This window comes from Carassius gibelio, chromosome B2, assembly GCF_023724105.1.
Source record: "Carassius gibelio isolate Cgi1373 ecotype wild population from Czech Republic chromosome B2, carGib1.2-hapl.c, whole genome shotgun sequence".
NCBI lineage: Eukaryota > Metazoa > Chordata > Actinopteri > Cypriniformes > Cyprinidae > Carassius > Carassius gibelio.
Genome location: NC_068397.1, coordinates 30,877,132 through 30,885,435, shown reverse-complemented (window position 1 = coordinate 30,885,435; position 8,304 = coordinate 30,877,132).

Sequence of the window (8,304 nt, the reverse complement as noted above, 5' to 3'; positions counted from 1 at the left end):
AAAGTTGTTCAGAATGAGGAGATCTATCATATGATATGAAGATTTAGTGTTTTTGAGTGAATATATGAGCATTTTCAAACAATTTGAGGCCATTTACCATATAAATCTTGTGTTTTGAGACCTTTTCTACTGTTATAGCGCCACCTATGGTCTGATCTCCATGAAACTTTGCATGCTTGTTAAGAGTCACCTGTTATATGATTTTACGTAGTTTCATAAAATTTTGAGTTTTCGTTTAGGTTTTATAGGCTTTGGGGTATGTTTGGCCACACCCCTTTTTCTAAATTACCCCTTTACAGCTAACCAAAGGACAAAATTCAACATTTTTTTGATAATTATTGATCTAGAGAGTCCACAGAATATTACTGCAGTGGTTTGGTTCCGATCGGACAAAAAACCTAGGACTAGTTCGCAAAAGTAGGTTTTTAACATATTTGTGAATAACAATTGAACGATTTGATTGACAGCAATGGTTCTTGAGGCAAAGTTGTGCATTACGAGGAGATCTATCAAATGATATGCATATTGTGTTGATATGTGAAAACAACACGTGATTACAGAGCCATAAAACTCGTTAGCGCCAACTAGTGTCCGATTTCTTTCAAAATTCTTACAGACCATAAGGTTCATGAGTCGAACGTACCCAGCGAGTTTTGTTCCGATCAACATCCGTTAACCCTTTCAAATAGGTGCTTAAAATTGTTTGGCCAATGGCAGCCATGTTTTTTGAGATATGCAAATGTCCTCATAGGTACTTGTGCCCCTTCAGACCAAGACACTGCATACCAATTTTCAAGTCGATCGAGTCAACGGTTGCCTAGTTATAGCCATTTATGTGTTTTTTATTTTTATAGCGCCCCCAAGTGGCAGAGGTGTGCAATTTTTTTTATTTGACCAAAGATTGAGCTCATACATATGTATACCGAGTTTGGTTAAGATATCTCATTTCATTCATGAGTTATAGCCTGTTGCGTAAAATTGGTCCTCGACTTTCGAACATTTTGGCATCCCATTACGACAGTGAGTCGAAATTTCTACTTTTTTTTGATAATTATTGATATTCACTGGACAGAGAACATTTCTGCAGTGGTTTGGTTCAGATTGGGTGAAAAACCTAGGACTAGTTCGCAAAAGTAGGTTTTGGACATACGTCAAATTTGCGAAAAAACGAGGCCTCCTAGACCCAAATTCAGAGTGACCGTTTTTAATTTCGCATGACCCACGGATTCCAGAAATGTAAAATTTTTGGCTCTATCACAAGCGGTTTAGGAGCTATTAGCAAAAACGCATTTTCGATCACTGTAGCGCCCCCTATTGGCCAATTGGGCTGAGACTTTGATAGGTTCTCCCCAAATTGAGCTCTATCATCTGACCAAGTTTCAAGTCTCTAGGCCTTACGGTTTGGGCTGCACGTTCAGTTCTAGGGCAGAAGAATAATAATAATAATAATAAAAATCCTAACAATTACAATAGGGTTTCAGCACTGCGTGCTTGAACCCCTAATAATAATAATAAAAATCCTAACAAATACAATAGGGTTTCAGCACTGCGTGCTTGAACCCCTAAAAATCCTAACAATTACAATAGGGTTTCAGCACTGCGTGCTTGAACCCCTAATTAAAGCTGCAAGCAGCATTTACCGGGGTTCAAGCACATTAAGGCCTCTGAGGTGGTCTGAGCCAACCTGGATGCATGGATGACAGTTAAACACATCCAAAATGGAGAACAGGCTAACAGACAGACACACACACTGAAAGTAAATGATTAGACTAATATATGTATACTCTATAAGCATATGCTCTCACACACACACACACACACACACACACACACAAACAAAGACACACATATACATGCACAAACATTTTGTTGCAGATATAGGTATTTGAAATAAGTGATAGGTGATAATAAACTTATTGCAAGTCTTTTCTTTTTAAGAGTTTAGATGTCATTTTCAGGTTAAACTGTAATCATAATGTGGCAAAATTTTAAAAACTGATATATCTGTATGATCAAAATGGAAAACATTGACTCAATGAGATTTAAAATGTTATAACAGTTCATTTTTTAATGTTTTGGCATGAATTCATGAATCCTTTCAACAGTACTGTTCAACTTTACTGAATGAGCCCATTAGTGGTCTTCCGCTGCCATCTAGTGGTTATAAATTGCATTTACTCCAACAACACTGTGTTTTTAAACATAACTGTTATAGTGTTATTTTTTTTTGCCCAATCTCTCTTAAATTTTGCATGCTTGTTTAGAATGAAATTATGCATTATTTTACACAGTTTTGATAATTTGTGGGCTTTCTGTTTGTATTAATAGGCCTTTGTGTGCACTATGAAAAGAACATATTATAAAATGACTGGTTTATAGTTGCCCAAATGCAATTGTTCAACATGTTTTTGATAATTATTGACCTTCAGAGTCTAGAGAATTGTACTTCAGTGGTTTTATTGATTTTCAGCTTAAACCGTATCACAAGTATGCCAAAGTAACTTTTTAAAATAATCTTGAATATTTAATTAACAGCTTTATTGACAACATTGGTCCCAGAGGCAAAGTTGTTCAGAATGAGGAGATGTATCATATGATATGAAGATTTAGTGTTTTTGAGTGAATATATGAACATTTTCAAACAATTTGAGGCCATTTACCATATAAATCTTGTGTTTTGAGACCTTTTCTACTGTTATAGCGCCACCTATGGTCCGATCTCCATGAAACTTCGCATGCTTGTTAAGAGTCACTGGTTACATGATTTCACTTAGTTTCATAAAGTTTTGAGTTTTCCTTTAGGTTTTATAGGCTTTGGGGTATGTTTGGCCACACCCCTTTTTCTAAATTACCCTGTAACAGCTAACCAAAGGACAAAATTCAACATTTTTTTAATAATTATTGATCTAGAGAGTCCACAGAATATTTCTGCAGTGGTTTGGTTCCGATTGGACAAAAAACCTAGGACTAGTTCGCAAAAGTAGGTTTTTAACATATTTGTGAATAACAATTGAACGATTTGATTGACAGCAATGGTTCTTGAGGCAAAGTTGTGCATTATGAGGAGATCTATCAAATGATATGCATATTGTGTTGATATGTGAAACACCACGTGATTACAGAGCCATAAAACTCGTTAGCGCCAACTAGTGGCCAATTTCTTTCAAAATTCTTACAGACCTTAGGGTTCATGAGTCGAACGTACCCAGTGAGTTTCGTTCCGATCAACATCCGTTAACCCTTTCAAATAGGTGCTTAAAATTGTTTAGCCAATGGCAGCCATGTTTTTTGAGATATGCAAATGTCCTCATAGGTACTTGTGCCCCTTCAGACCAAGACACTGCATACCAATTTTCAAGTCGATCGAGTCAACGGTTGCCTAGTTATAGCCATTTATGTGTTTTTTCTTTTTATAGCGCCCCCAAGTGGCAGAGGTGTGCAATTTTTTTTATTTGACCACAGATTGAGGTCATAGATATGTATACCGAGTTTGGTTAAGATATCTCATTTCATTCATGAGTTATAGCCTGTTGCGTAAAATTGGTCCTCGACTTTCGAACATTTTGGCATCCCATTACGACAGTGAGTCGAAATTTCTACTTTTTTTTGATAATTATTGATATTCACTGGACAGAGAACATTTCTGCAGTGGTTTGGTTCAGATTGGGTGAAAAACCTAGGACTAGTTCGCAAAAGTAGGTTTTGGACATACGTCAAGTTTGCGAAAAAACGAGGCCTCCTAGACCCAAATTCAGAGTGACCGTTTTTAATTTCGCATGACCCACGGATTCCAGAAATGTAAAATTTTTGGCTCTATCACAAGCGGTTTAGGAGCTATTAGCAAAAACGCATTTTCGATCACTGTAGCGCCCCCTATTGGCCAATTGGGCTGAGACTTTGATAGGTTCTCCCCAAATTGAGCTCTATCATCTGACCAAGTTTCAAGTCTCTAGGCCTTACGGTTTGGGCTGCACGTTCAGTTCTAGGGCAGAAGAATAATAATAATAATAATAAAAATCCTAACAATTACAATAGGGTTTCAGCACTGCGTGCTTGAACCCCTAATTAAAGCTGCAAGCAGCATTTACGGGGTTCAAGCATTTAAGGCATCTGAGGTGGTCTGAGCCAAGCTGGATGCATGGATGACAGTTAAACACATCCAAAATGGAGAACATGTGTTATTTTTTTTTGCCCAATCTCTCTTAAATTTTGCATGCTTGTTAAGAATGAAATTATGCATTATTTTACACAGTTTTGATAATTTGTGGGCTTTCTGTTTGTATTAATAGGCCTTTGTGTACACTATGCAAATAACATATTATAAAATCAGTGGTTTATAGTTGTCCAAATGCAATTGTTCAACGTTTTTGATAATTATTGACCTTCAGAGTCTAGAGAATTGTACTTCAGTGGTTTTATTGATTTTCAGCTTAAAGCCTTGGAATACTTTGCCAAAGTAACTTTTTTAAATAATCTTGAATATTTAATTAACAGATTTATTGACAAAATTGGTCCCAGAGGCAAAGTTTTTCAGAATGAGGAGATCTATCATATGATATGAAGATTTAGTGTTTTTGAGTGAATATATGAGCATTTTCAAACAATTTGAGGCCATTTACCATATAAATCTTGTCTTTTGAGACCTTTTCTACTGTTATAGCGCCACCTATAGTCTGATCTCCATGAAACTTTGCATGCTTGTTAAGAGTCACCTTTTACATGATTTCACCAATTTTCATAAAGTTTAGAGTTTTCGTTTACGTTTTATAGGCTTTGGGGTATGTTTGGCCACACCCCTTTTCTTAATTACCCCTTTACAGCTAACCAAAGTACAAAATTCAACATTTTTTTGATAATTATTGATCTAGAGAGTCCACAGAATATTACTGCAGTAGTTTGGTTCCGATCAGACAAAAAACCTAGGACTAGTTCGCAAAAGTAGCTTTTTAACATATTTGTGAATAACAATTGAACGATTTGATTGACAGCAATGGTTCTTGAGGCGAAGTTGTGCATTATGAGGAGATCTATCATATGATATTACGATCTAGTGTTTGTTTGAATGTATGAACATGTCCTACAAATTGTGATCATTTTCTATTGAAAATGTGTGTTTTTGAGGCTTTTTCAACTGTTATAGCGCCATCTATGGTCCGATCTCCATGAAACATTGCATGCTTGTTAAGAGTCACCTGTTACATGTTTTCACCAAGTTTCATAAAGTTTTGAGTTTTCCTTTAGGTTTTATAGGCTTTGGGGTATGTTTGGCCACACCCCTTTTCTTAATTACCCCTTTAACGCTAACCAAAGTACAAAATTCAACATTTTTTTGATAATTATTGATCTAGAGAGTCCACAGATTATTACTGCAGTGGTTTGGTTCCGATCGGACAAAAAACCTAGGACTAGTTCGCAAAAGTAGGTTTTTAACATATTTGTGAATAATTAATGAACGATTTGATTGACAGCAATGGTTCTTGAGGCAAAGTTGTGCATTATGAGGAGATCTATCAAATGATATGGATATTGTGTTGATATGTGAAACACCACGTGATTACAGAGCCATAAAACTCGTTAGCGCCAACTAGTGTCCGATTTCTTTCAAAATTCTTACAGACCTTAAGGTTCTTGAGTCGAACGTACCCAGTGAGTTTCGTTCCGATCAACATCCGTTAACCCTTTCAAATAGGTGCTTAAAATTGTTTGGCCAATGGCGGCCATGTTTTTTGAGATATGCAAATGTCCTCATAGGTACTTGTGCCCCTTCAGACCAAGACACTGCATACCAATTTTCAAGTCGATCGAGCCAACGGTTGCCTAGTTATAGACATCTATGTGTTTTTTCTATCTTATTGCACCCCCAAGTGGCAGAGATGCGCAATTTTTTTTATTTGACCAAAGATTGAGCTCATACATATGTGTACCATGTTTGGTGAAGATATCTCATTTCATTAATGAGTTATAGCCTGTTGCGTAAAATTGGTCCTCGACTTTCGAATGTTTTGGCATCCCATTACGACAGTGAGTCGAAATTTCTACTTTTTTTTGATAATTATTGATATTCACTGGACAGAGAACATTTCTGCAGTGGTTTGGTTCAGATTGGGTGAAAAACCTAGGACTAGTTCGCAAAAGTAGGTTTTGGACATACGTCAAATTTGCGAAAAAACGAGGCCTCCTAGACCCAAAATCAGAGTGACCGTTTATAATTTCGCATGACCCACGGATTCCAGAAATGTTAAATTTTTGGCTCTATCACAAGCGGTTTAGGAGCTATTAGCAAAAACGCATTTTTGATCACTGTAGCGCCCCCCACTGGCCGATTGGGCCGGATCTTTGCGCCTGAGTAGCGAGCAAGACTACTACCTTTTGACCAAGTTTCAGCTCTCTAGGCCTTACGGTTTGGGCTGCCCGTTCAGTTTTAAGGCGGAAAAATAATAATAATAATAATAATTAAAGCTGCAAGCAGCATTTACCGGGGTTCAAGCACATTAAGGCCTCTGAGGTGGTCTGAGCCAACCTGGATGCATGGATGACATTTAAACACATCCAAAATGGAGAACAGGCTAACAGACAGACACACACACTGAAACTAAATGATTAGACTAATATATGTATACTCTATAAGCATATGCACACACACACACACAGAAAGACACACATATACATGCACAAACATTTTGTTGCAGATATAGGTATTTGAAATAAGTGATAGGTGACAATAAACTTATTGCAAGTCTTCTCTTTTTAAGAGTTTAGATGTCATTTTCAGGTTAAACTGTAATCACAATGTGGCAAAATAGTAAAAACTGATATATCTGTAAGAACAAAATGGAAAACATTGACTCAATGAGATTTAAAATGTTATAACAGTTACATTTTTAATGTTTTGGGATGAATTCATGAATCCTTTCAACAGTACTGTTCAACTTAACTGAATGAGCCCATTAGTGGTCTTCCACTGCCATCTAGAGGTTATAAATTGCATTTACTCAAGCAACACTGTTTTTAAACATAACTGTTATAGTGTTTTTTTTTTTTTTTTTGCCCAATCTCTCTTAAATTTTGCATGCTTGTTTAGAATGAAATTATGCATTATTTTACACAGTTTTGATAATGTGTGGGCTTTCTGTTTGTATTAATAGGCCTTTGTGTACACTATGAAAAGAACATATTATAAAATTACTGGTTTATAGTTGTCCAAATGCAATTGTTCAACATGTTTTTGATAATTATTGACCTTCAGAGTCTACAGAATTGTACTTCAGTGGTTTTATTGATTTTCATCTTAAACCGTATCACAAGTATGCCAAAGTAACTTTTTAAAATAATCTTGAATATTTAATTAACAGCTTTATTGACAACATTGGTCCCAGAGGCAAAGTTGTTCAGAATGAGGAGATCTATCATATGATATGAAGATTTAGTGTTTTTGAGTGAATATATGAGCATTTTCAAACAATTTGAGGCCATTTACCATATAAATCTTGTGTTTTGAGACCTTTTCTACTGTTATAGCGCCACCTATGGTCTGATCTCCATGAAACTTTGCATGCTTGTTAAGAGTCACCTGATACATGATTTCACTGAGTTTCATACAGTTTTGAGTTTTCCTTTAGGTTTTATAGGCTTTGGGGTATGTTTGGCCATACCCCTTTTTCTAAATTACCCGGTTACAGCTAACCAAAAGACAAAATTCAACATTTTTTTAATAATTATTGATCTAGAGAGTCCACAGAATATTACTGCAGTGGTTTGGTTCCGATCGGGCAAAAAACCTAGGACTAGTTCGCAAAAGTAGGTTTTTAACATATTTGTGAATAACAATTGAACGATTTGATTGACAGCAATGGTTCTTGAGGCAAAGTTGTGCATTACGAGGAGATCTATCAAATGATATGCATATTGTGTTGATATGTGAAACACCACGTGATTACAGAGCCATAAAACTCGTTAGCGCCAACTAGTGGCCGATTTCTTTCAAAATTCTTACAGACCTTAAGGTTCATGAGTCGAACGTACCCAGCGAGTTTCGTTCCGATCAACATCCGTTAACCCTTTCAAATAGGTGCTTAAATTTGTTTGGCCAATGACGGCCATGTTTTTTGAGATATGCAAATGTCCTCATAAGTACTTGTGCCCCTTCAGACCAAGACACTGCATACCGATTTTCAAGTTGATCGAGCCAACGGTTGCCTAGTTATAGCAATTTATGTGTTTTTTCTATCTTATAGCGCCCCCAAGTGGCAGAGATGCGCAATTTTTTTGATTTGACCAAAGATTGAGCTCGTACATATGTGTACC